A 23194-nucleotide genomic window follows, 5' to 3' on the forward strand; every position below is an offset into this window, starting at 1 on the left:
TCTGATTTACAAGATTTAATTTCAGCTTGCTATAGTTTGAACAGTTGCAGCATGGTAAATGACTTGGTAAAGCATATGTTTTATTAGAGATCACTCTTAATGATAATACAATGGGGGAATTCAAGTGCATTAAGAGTTACAAGTGCAATGGAATGAAGCTTTTGGACCTCTACATTCATGCCGAGGGGAACTGGAATATTGTTCCTTACTGGGGAGTTAGAACAACTTTGACACTGACAGGCAACAATTGGTAGTGCAATGCACACAGGCCATGTCACAATCAGCTGTGATAAAAACAAAATCAAAATTTCAACTAACGGCACATCTTTTTCTTAATATTTATAATCCTATAAATACATAGTTGGACTGTGATAGTGAGCTCAGCTAGACGGGAAAGCCCCACGCTTCAGCCCTGCTCTGTGCTGACCTCTGCCAGTGCAACCGTGTAGGGGCAACACATTGTTCCGAAGCTGGGCAGCTTTTGCTCTGACTTCAGTAGGTAGTGACCTCTGTTAGAATAGAAGGCACATGATTTTTGGCCAGACCGTATTTTTTTTCCCCTGCTCACACCACAACCAGCAAGATAAAATTGTTCACTTGCAATTACTGCCTTTAAGAATTATACACAAAAAGAGATCACTTGGGCGAGGTGAGAGGGCTGATATCATCAAAAAACTGCAAACCAATCAAGAGTCAGTGCCTTCAGGACAAAGGGAGCGAATTGAAGGAGGAAAATGGTGAAGGGGCAGAATAGAAAAAGTTTAGATACTCAGATGGCAGTTATAACTTCTGAGCAGAAAAGTGGCCAAACAATGGCAGCAGCAGGAGGGGAAGCCATGTCTGGTGGTTGGAAAGTTGGTGTCTAGGAGTCACAGAGGCCACTTGTTGGATCTAAGCTAAGAACGTGGACCAGGAGGACATTGAGGTAGAGCAGGTGGGAGTGGGGAAATGATTTAGGGTGGCCAGTAGCTAGCACTGCTGCCTCAGGAGTGTCAGGGATCTGGGTTCGATTTCAGCCTTGGGTGACTGACTGTGTGGAGTTTGCACATTGCGTTTGTGTGGCTTTCCTCTGGGTGCTCCGGTTTCCTCCCACTGCCCAAAGCTGTTAGGTTAGGTGGATTAGTCACGGTAAATGTGTGGGGTTACAGAATAGGGCGAGGTGGACCTGGGTGGGATATTCTTTTGGAGAGTCGGTGCAGACCCAATGGGCTAAATGGCCTCCTTCTGCACTGCAGGAACTCTGATTTTTTTTTTTAAGTCCAGTCGGAGAAACCTAGTTATCCTGGGTGATTTGGAGGAGAACTGTGTTACATCAGTTGTCTGAGTGAGCAACGGCTTCATTAACTTCCTTGTTAAGATGGGGCATTGTGGCCCTACTAACATAAAAGGAATTGCACGTGAAAGACTGGATCTTTTAAAATCGCAACTGATCAAGGGCGGATGAGGTAATTTACCCACATAATGCAAGCTGCCCCCTGCCACACGCTCAATTTCTGATGGGCACACAGAACTAACATTTTTCGCAGACATTTTCTGGTGTGCTCCATAAAACTTTAGAGTAATTTGTGTCAAACTGACAGACTCAAGGGTTTTCTCTGTTACATTGTACCAAAAGAACTGCTTATGATCCAGTTCTGCATTGGTTCTCATGGAACCAATTAAACAGGTAGGGAACTTGGTGAGATACTTAAAAAATAAAACTGCGAGTTACGCCAATCGACCACATGCAACATGAACAGCTGGCAACAACTAGGATAGATCTACAGACAGCAAACCCAACCATGGAACGAGCAAGGAGCTCACTCCAGACGGGTCCATGAATGGCAGGAGGCCAGGGACAGACAATCCTGTGTTTCCTTCATATAAATCACATCGTTTTCTCACTTACTCTACCTCAGCAACATTTGCAGATTTTGTGGCAACAATGTGGGACCAAGTGGGCTGCGATTATGCCTGCTTCACAATTACAGTCTCTCAAGATGATTCAACAGAAGTCCCCCGTACTCGATTCACTGTATGTATACTGCACAAAGGTTTACAGTATAAGCTAACAAGAAATATTCAAAATATACAGAACCTTTAACATCAGCAGTTGGGATGTTAAAAATCTGTTGAGTGAATGTCTTGGAAAAGAAACCATCCAAAGGCAAGCTGGAACATATACACAAGCACTTTAACTGTCACAAATGGAACAAAACCAATGAATTTCATTACCATCAGAACTCAACTATAAATAAATGAACTCAGCTCCTCGAGCAATTGTTCATTTCTGCCCCGTTTTCCACACAGCAGCTTTGAGCCACAAAACAGAGACAGTCCATCATACAGCATAGTCTGCTTAGGACAAACCCTTGTGACTGGAAGTGGCCTGCATCACTAGATCCAGCATAATTATCCATCTCGTGACTTATTATTCACACATGAACAATACATCTGGAGAACATCATAACTCAAGTGTCTGTGTAATAAGTTACTGTACTGTTACCATCTTCTGTTGCAGCCCTTGACAAAATGCCACATGATGACTTTTCCAAAGTCAGGCTAAAACTGCTGAAGCAGAACAAAATGCCACTAAACCTCCATACCTGCTATTTATCATACAATTTCCTGACTGATGGTTTCACAAACCAGCTGCTAAGTGCTGTGTACTCTACTGTCAGGAAACTAACATGCTAAATGGAAGACAGCGAGAGTAATGGGGAAAAGCAGTAGAATCAATTTTACTCCGGGAATTAGTTCTCGCAGAATTTTAATGCCAACTGGACTCCAAAGCACTTTAACTCAGTATTTTTGCCACTGAATGTGGTATATGTATGTATTGAAAAGGCATTTTTTCATATCTGTCACATCTTTAAAATTGTCTAGTTGAGTGAAATAAAATTAGTTTTAAGCCAGGAGTGTCCAAGGTTTTTTTTTCCCCTATGTGGGTCTCTCAATAAGATTGAGTCTCGAGGGTCGCATCCACGTTTACTACATTACATAGTGACTGCACTTTAAAAGTAAATGAATGGTTGTAAAGCATTTTGAGACATCCTAAGGTTGTGAAAGGAGCTATATAAATACAAATCTTTCTTCAGATCCCAAACTAAGAGTCAGTGTTGGTTCAAGGATAACACTCTTGCTTCTGAATCAAAAGGCTCATTCCAGAAACTTGAGCATATAATCTAGGCAGACACTTCAGTGCAGCACCGAGGAAGTGCTGCACCATTGGTAAGATAAGGCGGAAACCAAGGCCATCTGTCCCGTTAGGCGGATGTAAAATAATCCACAGCATTATTTGAAAAAGAGCAGGGGAGTACTCCCAGTGTTCCAGGCATCATTCCAGGTATGATTGGATAAACAGAAATAGCATCAGACAAGAGCAATACCACCCAGCTGAAAAGCTGAGGAGAGGTACAGGAGAAAAATGGCGTGGTCAGTCATATCAAAGACTGCTAAAAGGTGAAGAAAGACAAGGAGTAACTGTTTACAACAGTCAGTTACATAGGATGCTATTTGTAATTTTTCTAAGACCTATTTCAGCACTGTGGTGGGGTGAAAAATATTATTTGAAGGCTTCAAACAGGTGGGAAAGATTGGTTTGGATTTGAGAGGAACATCATGCTCATGACTTTGCAGTGGTTAAAGATGGCTTGGTAATTTGGAAGGATGCTGTATAGATAAACCTTTATCTCAAAAGGATTAGGCATTATCCTCAACGGAAAGACAGCAGTAGGCTCCACTGAAAATAACAGAAAGAAACAGAAGGAATGCTATTGCCTTGGGTCAGTGCTTTCAACTGATGTGACAAGCCTTAAGCAAAATATTCTAATGCTGTGGACTTGTGCTGAGGTGCAGTCTTTCTGCCACCTCTCTGCTGGTAGGACAGCAGCCATTCACATACCAGGGTGATGTGGAGAAGAACCCAAGTCTACGTCCATGTTTCCAGGTTCCATAATGCTGGTTTGTAACACATTGGTGATGAACCATGGCTTGGCAAGTTGGCTGCAACTTGCATGGCATATTCACTGTCCAAACAACAGAGTAATGTTAGTTCCTGAGTCTTACTTGGGAACAGAAGTGAAGCATATGAAGTACCCAAGAGAAGGGGCTTTCCTACCTTTCTATAGTTCTAACATTGGCAATGTGCACAGCTTGTCAAGACCCCCTTCCCTTCCAAGGAACACAGAACCACAGCTGCAAGGTTCAAATCTCCATTAAGCTTAGAGAATTACTGGAAATTTTGGAAAGCTCATTTTTTTGTAACTGGCAGCGGGTGCTATGCTGGTTTCTGTCTCTTCCTATTGCACATGCTCCTCAGTGGCTTTCAGTTCACTTTTCCCCATTAACAAGCTCCTCCTCCTCATCATTCATTTCAGAAGGTACATTTCACTCCTGTTAGATGTGTTTAACTTTATATAGCTTCATTCAAGAAAACAGGAACCCTGGCAAGTGAAAAATTAATTTGAACAAGTTAGAAGTAGCAAACAGTTCTCATAATATTCTTCCCATTCGAACTGCAACCTGTTTCCACAACCTGTATCTAATTTGAAGCAGAAATGAAGTCTCATTTGTCTATATAACATGGAAGTGGTCATTCATTAGTGCCCTGAATACAGCCAGTACTTTGAGCTTAAAGATAATATGCTTTCACTTTACAAATAATGCAACACACTAAGTTAGTCAAAAGACACAAGCTATTGAGAGCTCTAAAGTCCACTTAACTTTAATAACATACCTTATCCTTCAGCATAATGCAACTTTCACACACAATACTTATTCCACAATAAGACATGCCACATCTCGACAGAACAGAAAGGCTGGCATGTAGTGTTTAATTTCAGGAAGGAGAAGCTAATGCTGGAAACCATTAACCAACATGTTACAACACAGTCAGAAAGGATCCATTGTTACCTAAATTGTAACCCAACTAGGGTAGAATGTGGAGTGGAAGCAGGAAGGGGAGGAAATATGAACTTCCCTTTCACCTCAGATAGTTAAAACTTAGCCCAAGTCAAAACTAAGATGAGAAAGCTCACTCAAATGGTTTTTAAGTTGGGTCAACAAAAGCAGAATTTTGTGGTTTGGTTAACTTTAATCAAATTCAAACTAGTCAGAATCAATTTAACCCATAAGCTAAGCCAGAAGTTTACCGATCTCCACCATTACATAAATTCTCAGCAACTACTAATATCAACACCTACAATGGAGAGGAAATTCCTGCATCCAACCCCTCAACTCATACAAATTAAGCTGACATCCTACCTTTTATACAGTTGTCTTGAATTTGGTTTCCAGCTGCACAATGTTGCTGAAATGGTCTCCTCCTAGCACTGTACTACACAGGTGCTCCTTGCTCGCTCATCACTTAAACTCTTCAGCTAATCTCAAATTCATTCCATAATAAATAAACTAACCTAGCCCAAAAGACAAGCTAAGTTTCCACACAGAGTCTTAAGTTCTTGGAGCCACCAGCCTTAGCCAGACTTGTGGCAGGTCATAATCAAATGCATCATCTCAATATTCTCCTTTCCCTCCAATCTGGCATGGAAAATCTTGTCTTTCATGTTTCAAAGACAAGTTTCTTGGTGTCTATAGCAATGAGGGGGTAGGTGAGAGTTCATTAGGATATTAATGCTTCAAAACGCATTCCGTGTTCAATATGATACAGATTTACAAATATAAGTAGGATATTATGAAACTTTTACGAGCTAATTTCAGAGTATTGGATTTAGAGGCAAAAAACTTCCCAAAATCATCCACTGACTTAAGGATCACTATTTTTAAAACAGCATGTGAATTTTAAAAAAGGGTTTCTATATCAATTATTAATTGTTCACTGTATTAGACTCATCTGAGCACTGTGTCTTTCAATCACTGTCCCTTGAACTAAGTCAAGTTTACAGCATGAACAACAGTCCAACTTGTTTGCTTTTTCAAGCAGGTTGATTGTACGAGAGGAAAATTCAGAGTTGACAAATATGGCTTTGTGCCTTCAACTCTTCACACACTGAATCCCTATTCTCAGATAAAGCATAAAGATTGCAGGATTGACAGGAAGCCAGGGGATGTGATAAAAATGAGTGACAAAGGATGGCGGGGGAGGTTGAAGGAGAGAAGTGTGTGAGGTCGAGGTGGGGGGAGTGGTAGGTGAGGGGCAGAGAAAGGTGGAAGGCGAACTCCAACCAAAGTCAAACTTGCACAATCCAAAAAAGTCTCAACAACAAAGGTCACCATAATACTTGGGTGAAAAGGTGCTTTTTCCCTTCCTTAATCTTCATTTCCTAGCCAAAATTGTGATCCGAGGTATATCACAATGGCTTCTCATTTAAACTGACAATTACCCCAAGCCAAGATTACAGACAGGATATTTGGGGAAATACTGGACATGGCTTCTACTCTTCATGTGAAGGGTGTTTAAGATTATCAGTGTTAGAAACATAGAAAAACTACAGCACAATACAGGCCCTTCAGCCCACAAAGTTGTGCCGAACATGTCCCTACCTTAGCGATTACTAGGCTTACCTATAACCCTCTATCTTACTAAGTTCCATGCACTTATCTAAAAGTCTCTTAAAAGACCCTATCGAATCCGCCTCCACCACCGTTGCTGGCAGCCCATTCCACGCACCCACCACCCTCGGAGTGAAAAACTTACCCCTAACATCTCCTCTGTACCTGCTCCCCAGCACCTTAAACCTGTGTCCTCTTGTGGCAACCATTTCAGCCCTAGGAAAAAGCCTCTGACTGTCCACTCGATCAATACCTCTCAACATCTTATACACCTCTATCAGGTCACCTCTCACCCTTCGTCTCTCCAAGGAGAAAAGGCCGAGCTCACTCAACCTATCCTCCTAAGGCATGCTCCCCAACCCAGGCAACATCCTTGTAAATCTCCTGTGCATCCTTTCTATGGCTTCCACATCCTTCCTGTAATAAGGCGACCAGAACTGAGCACAGTACTCCAAGTGTGGTCTGACCAGGGTCTTATATAGCTGCAACATTATCTCACGACTCCGAAACTCAATTCCTCCATTGATGAAGGCCAGTACACCATACGCCTTCTTAACCACAGCCTCAACCTGCACAGCTGCTTTGAGCATCCTATGAACTCGGACCCCAAGATCCTTCTGATCTTCCACTCTGCCAAGAGTCCAACCATTAATATTATATTCCGCCATCCTATTTGACCTGCCAAAATGAACCACCTCACACTTATCTGGGTTGAACTCCATCTGCCACTTCTCCGCCCAGTCTTGCATCCTATCAATGTCTCGCTGCAACTTCTGACATCCCTCCACGCTATCCACAACACATCCAACCTTTGTGTCATCAGAAAACTTACCAACCCATCCCTCCACTTCCTCATCCAGGTCATTTATAAAAATCACAAAGAGTAAGGGTCCCAGAACAGATCCCTGGGGCACTCCACTGGTGACCGACCTCCATGCAGAATATGACCCATCTATAACCATTCTTTGCCTTCTGTGGGCAAGCCAGTTCTGGATCCACAAAGCAATGTCCCCTTGGATCCCATGCCTCCTCACTTTCTCAATAAGCCTTGCATGGGGCACCTTATCAAATGCCTTGCTGAAGTCCATACATACTACATCTTCTGATCTTCCTTCATCAATGTGTTTAGTCACATCCTCAAAAAATTCAATCAGGCTCGTAAGGCATGATCTGCCTTTGACAAAGCCATGCTGACTATTCTTAATCATATTATACCTCTCCAAATGTTCATAAATCCTGCCTCTCAGGATCTTCTCCATCAACTTACCAACCACTGAGCTTAGACTCACTGGTCTATAATTTCCAGGGCTATCTCTACTCCCTTTCTTGAATAAAGGAACAACATCCGCAATCCTCCAATCCTCCGGAACCTCTCCCATCCCCATTGATGATGCAAAGATTATTTGATGTTATTATAAAATGTTATTTTATTTGAACTGTCACCTCTGGCTAATTCTATGAGAATTCATCCTTTTCAGAGTGTAATTTACCAACCTCCAAGCACTGATGTACCAAGACAACCAACTGATATTTCCGAGCATTCGTACATGCTTAGGAAAGGGCACGTTTCCCTATGTAAAGGCTGTACGTTGACAGAGGCATTCGCTATACATCATCATGTTCCAGGCCTCATTAATACAGCATGAATGTGTTTCCACCACACCCATTCTATAAATCAAACCATACTTTCCCACAGTTTGCTGAGAAAGTCAGAATTACCACAAACCACAACTTTGATAAACTGCAATGGCTGAGTTGATGGAAGTTGCACGCAAAAAAAACTGAGGCACTGTTTTTCAGCTAAAAGCTATAAGACTTTCACTAAATCCTGTGAAAAATCACCATGTAGTCGTGCTTTGGATACAAAGCCATTGGCAAGCAAATTACATACAGCATAGCACTGCAATCGGTAGATTAATAGGACAATGGTGCCCCCAGCAGATAAAACTTCCCATTAGAAGCTCAGCATCATAACTTTGACCTATTAGACACAAGGTATATCTAAAAAGTTAATCCACAAGTCAACCTCTGCACATTTCTGTCGACCTAGTCAGTTGTTCCTCAAAATAGACATTTTAGATTGACGGTACAATGTTTTAAATGTAAATAAAGATAGGAATCACCCAGCCATTCCACTTTTAGAGAAATAGATACGGACTTCAAAACAAAATACTGTATGGCACTGGTTAGTTCTGGTCATGCAACACCCAATTACAAAATACTCAAAATTACCAACAAAAATTCTGAATTATTTACACTGTTCCTTGAACCTTGGAAGATGATTGTCATGGTGATGTCATTGGACAGAAATGAGAGCCACGTTAATGCTCTGTGAACATGAGTTCAAATCTCATGGCTGCTGGTGAATTTAAATTAAATTAAAAGCTGGAATTAAATGCAAGTTTCAGAAATGGCAACCATGAAACTATCATCAATTTGGAGAGAGTGAACAAGGAGCAACAGAGCCATTAACAGTGGGAGAGTGCGAGGAAGCAGTGGAGCCATTAACAACAAGAGTGCAAGAGGAGTGCCGAGGCCATTAATAGTGAGAGAGTGCGAGGGGACTGAGGCCCTAAAGAGTGAGGGAGTGCGAGTGGAGCAGGGTCATTAACAGAGAGAGAATGAGAGAGGAGCAGCGGGGCCAAACAAAAGAGTGCGAGAGGAGTGGGGCCATTAACAGTGAGAGAGAAGTGGGGCCATTAACAGTGAGAGAGTGCGAGAGGAGTGGGGCCGTTAACAGTGAGAGAGTGCGAGAGGAGTGGGGCCGTTAACAGTGAGAGAGTGCGAGAGGAGTGGGGCCGTTAATAGTGAGAGAGTGCGAGAGGAGTGGGGCCGTTAACAGCACTGGCATCAGTACTCAGGAAAAACTGAACTTTTCCATTGGGATGGGCTCCACTTGGACTGGCTTGGAACCACTGCTCTGGTCAATCTTTAACTCAGGCTGTGCACAAGGCTTTAAACTAATGGTGGTGAGGCTGGGGAAGCATGCAGGTGAAAGGACACTTAGAAAGCGAAAGAGAATGGTGGTGGTATTTGAATAGTATAATGGTATAGCTAAAGACAAGCAGAATGCAACAGAAAGGGGCACAGAATTTAACCAAATATGTACATCAGCAAATAAATTGTGAGGAATAGAAGTAAAAAATGAAATTAAAGTTTTGATATCTAAATGCATAAACCATCTACAATAAGATGATTAGTGGTACAAATAGAGGCAAATGATTTAGATCTAATCACCATTACGGAAACATGTTTACAAAGTGATCCCGGTTGGGAAATAAATATTCCGGGGTACACAATAGTTCAGAAAGACAGACAGAATGGCCAAGATGGAGGGGACGATAGTGAAGGGCATTAATTAGTAAGAAAGCCTCTGACCTCTGGAGATCATGAAGTAGTAAGAGTGGAAATTAGGAATAGCAAGAGTCAGAAAACATTGATGGCAGTAGTTTACAGTAGTTATACTAATTGTACCATTATTATAGAGTTATCCTGTAGTTATACCTTTGAGCAAAGCATTAAAACTTGAGCTTGTACAAGGGAAATATAATAATTCTGGGAGACTTTAATCTCCATATAAACTGGGACAATCAAATTGACAAAAGTGGCCAGAAGTTTATAATATGTTTTTGCGACAGTTTATTGGAGCAGTATGTGGTGAAACCAAATAGGGATAAAGCTATCTTGGGCATCACGGTGGCACTGCTGCCTCACAGCACCAGGAACCCGGGTTCGATTCCCAGCTTGGATCACTGTCTGTGTGGAGTTTGCACAATCTCCCCGTGTCTGCGGGGTACCCTCCAGGTGCTCCGGTTTCCTCTCTCAGTCCAAAGATGTGTGGGTTAGGTGGGTTGGCCATGCTAAATTGCCCCCAAGTGTCAGGGGGACTGTCTGCTAGCCTCCCGATTGCTGGCCAGCCCCACACCCCCACATCGTCAGCCCTCCACCCCTCCCCCCACGGCCCGATCGCTGCCTCTCCCCCCTGCTCCAAACATGCCCTGGCCCAGCCCTGAACCCCTCCTCCCAGCCTGGCTCAATCTCCCCCCCCCCCAACCCCCACACAGTGCTGGCCATCCCCCCTGCAGCCCCAACCCCCAGCAGGCTGTCCCCCCAACCCACCCCCAAAACAGGCTGCTGCCCTGCCCCCCCTTCCCCACGATGGTCAGCCGTGATCGCTGTCCCCTCTCCCCCACTGATCCCAACAGCAGAATGGTAACAGGAGACCCTATCCATTGCCCCACAGAGGCCCTGTCCCACCCCCCCACCAGGCCCCACCCAATCAGGTCCTGCCCCCATCAGGTCCCACCCCTTGGCACTGGTGGGCAGTGCCAAGGTGCCACCTGGGCATTGGCACTTTGCCCCTTGGGCAGTGCCGGGGGCCCAGGCTGGCACTGCCAAGATGCCAATGCCAAGAGGGCACCCCCTGGTGCCCAACCCTCTAAGGGGTCTCAATTACTCCCCCTTCACTCCAGCACGGCTGGGCCACCAGCTCCCCTCAAGTGGGGAGCTACTGTAAACCCTGCTGGAGTGAACCATTCCTGGCAGAGGGGCAGAGATGCTAGTGAGCCTGGAGATTTCAGTCCCGGGCCCATTAAGGGCATGGAGATGATATGCAAATTAGCTGCTGCATATATTTCCAGCATTGGCGTCGGATGTCCGGTACTGGGAGATGCGCTCAGACCCAGACGCGCAGCACGGATCACGCGAATCGGGTGCCGCTTCACCCTCCTGGCCCACTGCTCTAAAAGATCAGCGCAGCGGGATGAGAGAATTGCCCCCTTTGTATCTGTCTTCATAGTACAAAGAACAAAGAAAATTACAGCACAGGAACAGGCCCTTCGGTCCTCCAAGCCTGCACTGACCATGCTGCCTGACTGAACTAAAACCCTTCACCCTTCTGGTGACCTCTATTCCCTTCCTATTCATATATTTATCAAGATGTCACTATTGTATCTGCTTCCACTACCGCCCCCGGCAGCGAGTTCCAGGCACCCACCACCCTCGATGTAAAAAACTTGCCTCGTACATCTCCTTTAAACCTTACCCCTTAAAGAAACTTAAGGGACTAAAATCGGACAAACCCCAGGGACCTGATGGCTTACACCCTAGGGTTCCAAACAAGATAGCTGCAGAGCTAATGGAGGTTTTAGCTCTGACCTTCCAAAAATTCCTTAGATTCAGGAATTGACCCACAAGACTGGAAATTGACAAATGTTGCACTGCTTTTCAAGAAAGAAGGGACCAAGGAAGCTGCGAACTATATGGCAGTTAGCCTAACATCAGTTGTTGGGAAAATGTTTGAATGTATTATTAAGGTAGTTTTAACAATACACTTAGAAAAACATAGTATGATTAGAAGTCAACATGGTTTTATTAAACAAAATCTTGTTTGACAAATGCATGAGTTTTATGATAATGCAACTAGTAGGATAGATAAAGGGGAACCAGTAACTGTAGTTTACCTGGATTTCCAAAAGGCATTTGAAGTTGGAGAATATTAGCATTCACAGAGAATTGGTTAACAGATAAAAAACAGAGAGGGACATAAATGGTACTTTTTCAAGTTAGCAGTGTCTCGTCCAGAAGATAAAGGTGGAAAACACATCAACTGGCTACTTTATAAAATTAATGTTTTAGTTTAAAAATGGACAAAGACTTTACCCTGATACGCCTTACCCAGACATACCTGACCAGCTCTACCAGAGGATTTTCCAATCTTCAGAAACCATCAGGGACCTCATTATCTTTAAAGAGGCATTAATGTTCCCTACAACTACAGAGAATCAAATTTCAAAGAAATGCACCAACACCATTTACATTTCTAAGGCAGAACTCTGGGTGGGTGGGATTTTACGGCCTCGTTTGAGTGAGACGGGAAATTCCTGTCCGAAGTCAACGGACATTTCCATTGCCTGCCCCTCGCCTGCTCGGATTATGTGGCGGGCAGGGCGGTAGAGTTCCAGTGGGTGTGCCTGCAAGGACAAAAGGGCCCTGACTCCTCTATTAAACTTCTCATGATTTCAGACCTGGAAAGTACATCCTTTGTCCAAAACCGAGGAGAAGTAGTAGGAGGTATATCGCATGACCTTCCCCAAGCTGCTGGAACCTGTAAGATTGCTGTGTGGAACTGAACCCAAACAGTCTACCATTTTACTAGCCAACCAATAACAGCAGAAAGAGCTCGTCCAGGTAAACTGTATGGCCTCCATCTACACTGTGTACATCAGAAACCTTCTATCAGTGCCTATAGCACAAATTCATCTCCAGGAGCCTCCTTCCATCAGTAGAGTCCTCACTTCTGAAAAAACACATCACCTTGCAATAGTTTCAGCTTGCTAACCTCTGGTGGAATACACCATTGGACTTTTGATTCTGGATTCCAGATTCACATGAAACAATGACTCTTATTTTTATTGTGGTCTTGCCTTGTACCTCCTCTCTTTCCCTCATAAATCTTATATTGTAGGAGTGCACAAGTGGAGAATGTTACAAAACTTCTTCCTGCATTTTGTGCATGTGCAAAATAAACCAGCCCTCTTATTTTATTAAATCTCGAGGTTATTAATAGAGGATTGGATCACTCCAAACTGAAGGGTTGAGGAAAATATGCCACCACTTGTAAAGTGGGAAATCAAAAACACCTCTCTGTTTATGGACGGGTAGAGAGAGGAGAAATTAGTGCTGTTTAAATTAATTCCCCTCCTGTTGGTAACAGCAGGCAGTTAATAGTGGAGTGCCGCAAGGATCAGTGCTGGGGCCTCAGCTATTTACAATCTACGTTAATGACTGAGACGAAGAGACAGAGAGTGATGTAGCCAAGTTTGTTGATTATACCAATCTAGGTGAAGGTAAGGATTGGAGGATAGCGAATGTAGTCCTGTTGTTTAAGAAGGGTAGCAGGGATAACCCAGGAAATTATAGGCCGGTGAGCTTGACGTCCGTGGTAGGGAAGTTGTTGGAGAGGATTCTTAGAGACGGATGTATGTGCATTTAGAAAGGAACAATCTCATTAGTGACAGACAGCATGGTTTTGTAAGAGGGAGGTCGTGCCTTACAAATTTGGTGGAGTTTTTTGAGGAAGTGACAAAAACGGTTGATGAAGGAAGGGCCGTGGATGTCGTCTATATGGATTTCAGTAAGGCATTTCATAAAGTCCCACATGGCAGGTTGGTTAAGAAGGTTAAGGCTCATGGGATACAAGGAGAAGTGGCTAGATGGGTGGAGAACTGGCTTAGCCATAGGAGTCATGATGTGGAGATGCCGGCGTTGGACTGGGGTAAACACAGTAAGAAGTTTAACAACACCAGGTTAAAGTCCAACAGGTTTATTTGGTAGCAAAAGCCACACAAGCTTTCGGAGCTGCAAGCCCGTTAACACGAAGGGGCTTGCAGCTCCGAAAGCTTGTGTGGCTTTTGCTACCAAATAAACCTGTTGGACTTTAACCTGGTGTTGTTAAACTTCTTACTGTGTTTAGCCATAGGAGACAGAGGGTAGTGGTCGAAGGGTCTTTTTCCGGCTGGAGGTCTGTGACCAGTGGTGTTCTGCAGGGCGCTGTACTGGGACCTCTGCTATTTGTGATATATATAAATGATTTGGAAGAAGGTGTAACTGGTGTAATCAGCAAGTTTGCGGATGACACGAAGATGGCTGGACTTGCGGATAGCGAAGAGCATTGTTGGGCAATACAGCAGGATATAGATAGGCTGGAAAATTGGGCAGAGAGGTGGCAGATGGAGTTTAATCCGGATAAATGCGAAGTGATGCATTTTGGAAGAAATAATGTAGGAAGGAGTTATACAATAAATGGCAGAGTCATCAGGAGTATAGAAACACAGAGGGACCTAGGTGTGAAAGTCCACAAATCCTTAAAGGTGGCAACAGAGGTGGAGAAGGTGGTGAAGAAGGCATATGGTATGCTTGCCTTTATAGGACGGGGTATAGAGTATAAAAGCTGGAGTCTGATGATGCAGCTGTATAGAACGCTGGTTAGGCCACATTTGGAGTACTGCGTCCAGTTCTGGTCGCCGCACTACCAGAAGGACGTGGAGGCGTTAGAGAGAGTGCAGAGAAGGTTTACCAGGATGTTGCCTGGTATGGAGGATCTTAGCTATGAGGAGAGATTGGGTAAACTGGGGTTGTTCTCCCTGGAAAGACGGAGAATGAGGGGAGATCTAATAGAGGTGTACAAGATTATGAAGGGGATAGATAGGGTGAACGGTGGGAAGCTTTTTCCCAGATCAGAAGTGACGTTCACGAGGGGTCACGGGCTCAAGGTGAGAGGGGCGAAGTATAACTCAGATATTAGAGGGATATTTTTTTACACAGAGGGTGGTGGGGGGCCTGGAATGCGCTGCCAAGTAGGGTGGTGGAGGCAGGCACGCTGACATCGTTTAAGACTTACCTGGATAGTCACATGAGCAGCCTGGGAATGGAGGGATACAAACAATTGGTCTAGTTGGACCAAGGAGCGGCACAGGCTTGGAGGGCCGAAGGGCCTGTTTCCTGTGCTGTACTGTACTGTTCTTTGTAAGCAATAGGAAGGACAGAGAGAGGTTGCAAAGTGATTTAGACAGGTTAGGTGAGTGGGTAACAAAATGGCAGATGGAGTACAATATAGGCTGGGGACGAGCTTGGGGCTGGGACAAGGCTGGCAAAGAAGAAGAGCACTCTGGGGGAGGATGACCTCACTGGGCCTGGAGGTCTGGAGTGCTTATACTTCAATGCAAGGAGCGTAGCAGGTAAGACAGATGAACGTAGGGCCTTAATGCTCACGAGGAATTTGGATGTGGTTGCGGTGACAGAGACTTGGTTGAAAGAGGGACAAGACTGGCAGCTGAATATTCCGGGGTACAAGTGTTTTAGGCGAGACAGAGGAGGGGCCAAAAGAGGTGGGGGAGTAGCAGTATTAGTTGGAGAGCATATTACAGCAGTGCAGAGGGAGGACAATTCAGAGGGGTCGTGTAACGAGTCACTCTGGGTGGAGCTTAGAAACAGGAAGGGCACAGTCACTATGTTGGAGGTATACTACAGGCCCCCCAACAGCCCAAGGGAAGTGGAAGAACGGATATGTCAGGAGATACTGGATAGGTGCAGGAAATATAGGGTTGTTGTAGTGGGAGACTTCAATTTCCCTGGTATAGACTGGAAATCGTTGAGAGCTAGGACTCTGAATGGGGAGGAATTTGTAAAATGCATACAGGAGGGTTCTTTGGAACAATATGTAGATAACCCGACTAGAGAGGGGGCTATACTGGACCTGGTACTGGGGAATGAGCCCGGTCAGGTCTTCAAAGTTTTGGTAGGGGAACATGTGGCAAATAGTGACCACAATTCTGTTAGCTTTAGGATAGTGATGGAAAAGGATGAGTGGTGTCCCAAGGGTAAGGTGTTGGATTGGGGGAAGGCTAACTTTAGTGGGATTAGGCAGAAATTGGCAGCTCTTGATTGGGAGAGGCTGTTTGAGGGTAAATCCACATCTGGCATGTGGGAGACTTTTAAGGAACAGTTGTTAGGGCTACAGGACAGGCATGTGCCTGTAAAAAAGGATAGGAAGGATAGGATTCGAGAACCATGGATAACCAGGGAAATTGAGGGATTGGTCAAAAAGAAAAGAGAGGCGTATGTTAGGTCCAGGCAGCTAAAAACAGAGGGAGCTCTGGAGGAGTACAAAGAAAGTAGGAAAGAACTCAAACGGGGAATTAGGGGTCACGAAATGTCCTTGGCAGACAGGATTAAGGAGAATCCCAAGCCATTTTATTCATACGTTAGGAACAAAAGGGTTGTCAGAGAAAAAATCAGACCTCTCAGGGACAAAAGTGGGGAATTATGCTTGGAGCCCAAAGAAGTAGGGGAGATCCTAAATGAATACTTTGCGTCGGTATTCACAAAAGAGAGGGATGTGTTGACTGGGAGTGTCTCAGAGGGGAGTGTTCAACCGTTGGAGAAAATCTCCATTTCAAGGGAGGAAGTGTTAGGTTTGTTAGAGAATATAAAGACTGACAAATCCCCAGGGCCTGATGGAATCTATCCAAGGCTGCTCAGGGAGACGAGAGATGAAATCGCTGGGCCTCTGACGCAAATCTTTGTCTCGTCACTGGACGCAGGTGAGGTCCCAGAGGATTGGAGGATAGCTAATATGGTCCCATTATTTAAGAAGGGTGGGAAGGATAACCCGGGTAATTATAGGCCAGTGAGCTTGACGTCCGTGGTGGGGAAGTTGTTGGAGAAGATTCTTAGAGATAGGATGTATGCGCACTTAGAAAGGAATAAACTCATTCACGATAGTCAGCATGGTTTTGTGAGAGGGAGGTCCTACCTCACTAACCTGGTGGAGCTTTTTGAAGAAGTGACCAGAATGGTTGACGAGGGAAGGGCCGTGGATGTCGTCTATATGGACTTTAGTAAAGCGTTTGACAAAGTCCCTCATGGTAGGCTGGTGAAAAAGGTTGGATCTCATGGGATAAAGGGGGAGGTGGCTAGATGGGTGGAGAACTGGCTTGGTCTCAGAAGACAGAGGGTGGTAGTGGAAGGGTCTTTTTCCGGCTGGAGGCCTGTGACTAGTGGTGTTCCGCAGGGCTCTGTATTGGGACCTCTGCTGTTTGTGATTTATATAAACGATCTGGAAGAAGGTGTAACTGGGGTGATCAGTAAGTTTGCGGACGACTCAGAAATGGCTGGACTTGCAGATAGTGAGGAACATTGTCAGAGGCTACAGGAGAATATAGATAGGCTGGAAATTTGGGCAAAGAAATGGCAGATGGAGTTCAATCCAGATCAATGCGAAGGGATGCATTTTGGTAGAAATAATGTAGGGAGGAGCTATACGATAAATGGCAGAACCTTAAAGGGTGTAGATACGCAGAGGGACCTGGGTGTGCAAGTCCACAGATCCTTGAAGGTGACGTCACAGGTGGAGAAGGTGGTGAAGGCGGCATATGGCATGCTTGCCTTTATAGGACGGGGCATAGAGTATAAAAGTTGGGGTCTGATGTTGCAGATATATAGAACGTTGGCTCGGCCGCATTTGGAATACTGTGTCCAGTTCTGGTCACCACACTACCAGAAGGACGTGGAGGCTTTGGAGAGAGTACAGAGGAGGTTTACCAGGATGTTGCCTGGTGTGGAGGGGCTTAGTTATGAGGAGAGATTGGGTAAACTGGGGTTGTTCTCCCTGGAAAGACGGAGGATGAGGGGAGACTTAATAGAGGTGTATAAAATTATGAAAGGCATAGATAGGGTGAACGGTGGGAAGCTTTTCCCCAGGTCAGTGGTGACGTTCACGAGGGGTCATAGGTTCAAGGTGAAGGGGGGGAGGTTTAACACAGATATCAGAAGGACATATTTTACACAGAGGGTGGTGGGGGCCTGGAATGCGCTGCCAGGCAAGGTGGTGGAGGCAGACACACTGGGAACGTTTAAGACTTATCTAGATAGCCATATGAACGGAGTGGGAATGGAGGGATACAAAAGAATGGTCTAGTTTGGACCAGGAAGCGGCACGGGCTTGGAGGGCCGAAGGGCCTGTTCCCCTGCTGTATTGTTCTTTGTATAGGGAAATGTGAAGTTATACACTTTGGTCTTAAGAATAAAAAAGCAGAATTTTTTTTAAAAGGTGAGAAACTTGTAACTGTTGATGTTCAAAAAGACTTGGACGTACAAGGAATGCACAAAGTAATCATGCAGTCAAAGGTAAATGGTATGTAGGCCTTTATTGCAGGGGGATTTTTATTACATGGGTAAATAACTCTTGCTACAGTTGTACAGGGTTTTGGTGAGACCACACCTGGAGTAGTGTGTGCAGTTTTGGACTCCATATTTAAGAAAGAGGCAGTACAGTAAAAGTTCACTAAATTGGTCCCTGGGACGAGGGATTGTCCCAGGATGAGGGGCTGAATAAATTGGGCTTGTATTCTTTGGAGTTTAGAAGAATGAGAGGCAATCTCATTGAAACCTATAAAAATCTGGAAGGGCTTGATAGTGTGGATGCTATGAGATTCGTTCCATTGTTCAGGGAATCTAAGATATGGGGGCACTGTCTCAGGATACGAGGCTGAACATTTATGACCAAGATGAGGAGAAATTTCTTCACACACACAGTCGTGAATCTTTGCAATTATCTACCCCAGAGGTTGCGGATGCTCCATCATTTAAGGCTGGGCTAGACAGATTTTTGGTCTTTCAGACAATTTAAGGAAATGGGGAAGGGTGGAAAACGGAGTTGAAGTCAGAGATCAGTCATCATCATAGAAATCATAGAAACCCTACAGTACAGAAAGAGGCCATTCGGCCCATCGAGTCTGCACCGATACAATCCCACCCAGACCCTACTCCCATATCCCTACATATTTTACCTACTAATCCACGCATCTCAGGACACTAAGGGGCAATTTTTTAGCATGGCCAATCAACCTAACCCGCACATCTTTGGACTGTGGGAGGAAACCGGAGCACCCGGAGAAAACCCACGCAGACACGAGGAGAATGTGCAAACTCCACACAGACAGTGACCCAAGCCGGGAATCGAACCCAGGTCCCTGGAGCTGTGAAGCAGCAGTGCTAACCACTGTGCTACCGTGCCGTGCTATCAAGACCAAAGTCATGATTATATTAAGTGATGGAGCAGGCTTGATGGGCCGAATGTCTACTCCTGCTCCTATTTCTTATGTTGTCCCAAGGGGGCATTTAAGCCAAACAGTTCTTTGTAAGTTCACCAACTTGATAACCAAGGCATATTTGAACAAACCACAGTTTATTTTAGCTGCTGTTTAAATACATTCTGCCACTTTTTTTATATTTAAACAAATGGCTCACTTCATTAGAAAGGCTAACAGAGTGGTGGCAAAATGCAACCACTTGAAAAGAAAGATACAGAGCACAAAGAAAAGGTTGTACTCCACACAAAGCAGCAACAGTGGAACACTTCAAAAGTCTTCACTTGGACATGCTACACAGCTACTGGTGTGTATTGTGTTACCCTCCAGAGCTAATCTGCATAGCTCAGAAGTTGGGGAGATGATTATCTCAGTCATTCAATGCAAATATTCACTTTCACAGAATCTCACTACAAAACACTCAGGGGATGAAAGGAAAATAATGCATTTTCTGTCAGCAAAACAAAAGCCTCATTTACATGCTTGCATGAAGTGACTGGTCTGGAACCCAGTCCAACTATCTGTTGCAATAAGTATTGGAGCTGCATTATTGAAATGTGCCTGCTCACTTCACCTCAAGACACAATGACATTAGTGAGTTAAGTGACAGTGTAGGGCACATCACCATTAGACAACTATAAGGTTTAGTGCCAGTGTGTCAGCCACCCTTGCATTTAGAGTTAGTGCCATGATTCTCCTTTTGACACTTCTAAAGTGCTTGTGCAATCTAGCCTGATTTCAATAAGATCACCTCTCACACGGCTTTTCCTTTGTTCTGCTGCAATCACACTGTTGACCCCTTATTCAAATGTAGACTCTTCTACATTGCTGTTCAATTTTCTTTTGATTGAAAAGAGCTGAAGGGATAGGCAGCTGTTGTAAATCAATAGAAATTACACTTACAGTGCAGGAAGCTAATAAGTCAGACTCTCCTCAGACACTTGAGGCTTCTTAAAAGGAACCTGCCACCCTCCAACCCATGTAATGCTGTGGGCAGCCAGTGCTCTGCAGGGATTAACTACTCAGAAACTGGCAGTACAATAAGCAGCAAGCACAGAGGTAATACCAACAAGGAATCAATGTTTGGCAAGGTAAATTCCCACACAGAAACAAACCCTAGCAGAGATTTCAAATACTTTCTATCTCTTTAAGTTGGTAGTAGCAAAGTACAATTCTAACAGCATTTTATGGTCATCCCAAAGCAAAGTAAAAACGTTCTGCAGCATTCAATTACATTGAAGAGATCTGAACTTTTCCTGCTCAGTTAGTTCCTTTGAATAATAATAGGTTAAGCACCTCAAACTATTTTTCAATTTGCAAAGTGTAGAATAGGAAAGAGTTAAGTCAAAACTTGTTAACTAATGTTTTCAAAAATGAAACCATCTAGTATTTAGCATGTATTAGTTATGGATTTATGATTGTTTTGGATTTCTTAACGATATCAGTTGAAGTACCCTATAGCCACAATGCAATTCTGCAATATTTTTAGTAAGTCAAAAAAATTACAACTTGGGAATATTTCCTCCGGGTTAATAAAAGTTGGCAAACACTTCAGCCATTTGTCCACCCCAGGACAATCTGTTACTTCGACTGCTTGTCTCTCAACGATCAGTAACTCCAGCCAAGGAGCATGTTTCAATGTGAATCAGTTTTCACTTGTACTAAATTTACGTGACTATATTTCTTTTCAGCCAAAACCACTTTGCTCCTGTGATATTCTCAACAACAAGTTGCACATTTAATATTGTAAAATGTTCCAAGGTGCTCACAGAAGCATAAAATCACACCAAGCCACTCAAGGAGATATTCAGAGACAAGTAATCAAAAATCTGGTCAAAAAAGTAAAAGAATGACCTAAGACAGACTTACATTTATATAGCACCAAAAATGATCACTGGACACCTCAAAATGCTTTACATCCAACAAAATATTTTTTAAGTGTAGTTATTGCTAAAAAATCTAACAACCAATTTGCACACAACAAGATCCTACAAACAGCAGTGTGATAATGATCACATAATCTGCTTTTGTGATTGAGGGATAAATATTGACCAGGACACTGGAGATAGCTCCACTGCTCTGTATTCAAAACAATGCCATGACATTTTTTACGTTCATCTGATGGGACAGAAAAGGCCAAAGTTTAACGTTTCTGCAAAAGTAGGTTTTAAGGAATGCTTCAAAGGAGGAGAGCAAAGTCGAGACGCAGGAGTGTTTAGGGAGGGAATTCCAGAGTTTCAGACCTAAACAGCCCAGTGTTCATTTTAGGTCCTATATGAAAGCAGGTCTGTCTTAAGTTATTCATTTACTTCTTTGACTGTGTTTTTGGTTACTTGTCCCTTAACGTGAAAATGCAACTGCCAATGTTTGAGCGATAAAATTGGGAATGTATAAGAGGAGTGCACCAGATGAAACACAATGCAGGATTTTCCATTTTGAGTCAGGAGCCTGATGTTGGGATCAAATGATCCTGACCCCACTTTGTATATCAAGTGTGCAATGGTAGTCTGAAAGATGTTTCTATAATGCTTTCACGACAGCTTCCGAGAACAATATATTGTGGAACCAACTGGGGACAAAGCTATTTTAGATCTGGTATTGTGTGATGAGGCTAGGTTAATTAGTAATCTCATAGCAAAAATCCTCTGGGAAAAAGTAATCATGGTACAACGGAATTCCATATCAAGTCTGAGGGCAAAACAAAAATCTTAAACTTCAAGCCAATTCCATAGGTATAAGAAGAGCGTGAGTGATTTGGTAAGCATGGTGATAAACAAACAGTGGAAAACATTTAAATAAATGATTCAAAATACTCAATAAAATATATATTTAAAAAAAGTAGTGTTGTGAAACCCTAATTATAACTTATGTTTTAGAAGATGACTTTGTGTCTTCAGAATACAACAATTAGGCTGTAGATTAGTGTTAAATGTAAGATAAAATGGAAAAAGTCTGGTTAAGAAATTGATAAACAGCCCTGATGTAAAGACAAATCAAACAAGCCTAGGTTTAATTAACCTGTGTTTCTTTGTACAAGGTCAAAGCTAAGTGTGAAAGAAAAATTAAAGAGTGGGTGGCCTCCTTCTGGATCTCTTGGTTGAGTAAGAAGTCTCACAAGACCAGGTTAAAGTCCAACAGGTTTATTTGGTAGCACAAGCTTTCGGAATGTTGCTCCTCCTTCAGGTGAGTGAAGAGTTGTGTTCACAAACAGGGCATACATAGACACAGACTCAGTTTGAGTCTCAAATTGAGTCTGTGTCTATGTATGCCCTGTTTGTGAACACAACTCTTCACTCACCTGAAGTAGGAGCAACATTCCGAAAGCTTGTGCTACCAAATAAACCTGTTGGACTTTAACCTGGTGTTGAGAGACTTCTTACTGTGCTTACCCCAGTCCAACGCCGGCATCTCCGCATCATCCCTTGGTAGAGCCAAAACGTCTGTCATTATCTCACTAAAATAGGCTAACCATGAGCAATTCTGAGAAGGAGGGTCATAAAACCCCAGTAGAGATCAATTTTTTTCATATGGGTTACAGAATCAAGAAGATAAAATAATTTGTTTGAATTTCTGTCTGAACCATGCCAAAGCATGCAATGTTGCTACAGAGTTAGTGATTTAGGATGGAGCTGTATTTATTTGTGTGTTTGCTGACAGACATAAGCAGCTGAATGTAGGGAACAAAGACAGTTGTAGCTTTGCTGTGGTGTAGACCTCATGTCATTGGATTGAAAGAGCCCACAGGAGATGATGGTTTACCACACCTGGACTACAAGCAGAGAAAATACAAAATTCATCATTCACAACGTGGAATGAAGATGCATCTCAATCTGTTTGCATATTTGTGAGAGAAATGCAGCTAGAAGATTTGTTTCAGCTTGCAACTAGTGGAAGAAATCTCCAATGGTCTTCACAGAATCTTGTGGCAGAAAGCAGACAGCAAAGTTAACTTGGAAAACTGTGCGAAGGCAGTTGAGTATATGCTGGTAACCCCAACAAGGAGATGAGGCATTTACTGTTGCAAGGCCTGTAAAAAAAGGTTGAGGATGCAT

The 23194-nt window shown here is 43.6% G+C and overlaps 1 protein-coding gene across 1 annotated transcript in view; it reads right to left on the reverse strand.

Annotated features, from left to right (window-relative positions):
• LOC144495875 (transcriptional activator GLI3-like) overlaps positions 1 to 23194 on the reverse strand; it is a 326921-nt gene that overhangs the window by 150806 nt on the left and 152921 nt on the right. The gene's annotated exons all lie outside the window — the stretch shown is intronic.

This window comes from Mustelus asterias, chromosome 7 (assembly GCF_964213995.1).
Source record: "Mustelus asterias chromosome 7, sMusAst1.hap1.1, whole genome shotgun sequence".
In the NCBI taxonomy this organism is placed as follows: domain Eukaryota; kingdom Metazoa; phylum Chordata; class Chondrichthyes; order Carcharhiniformes; family Triakidae; genus Mustelus; species Mustelus asterias.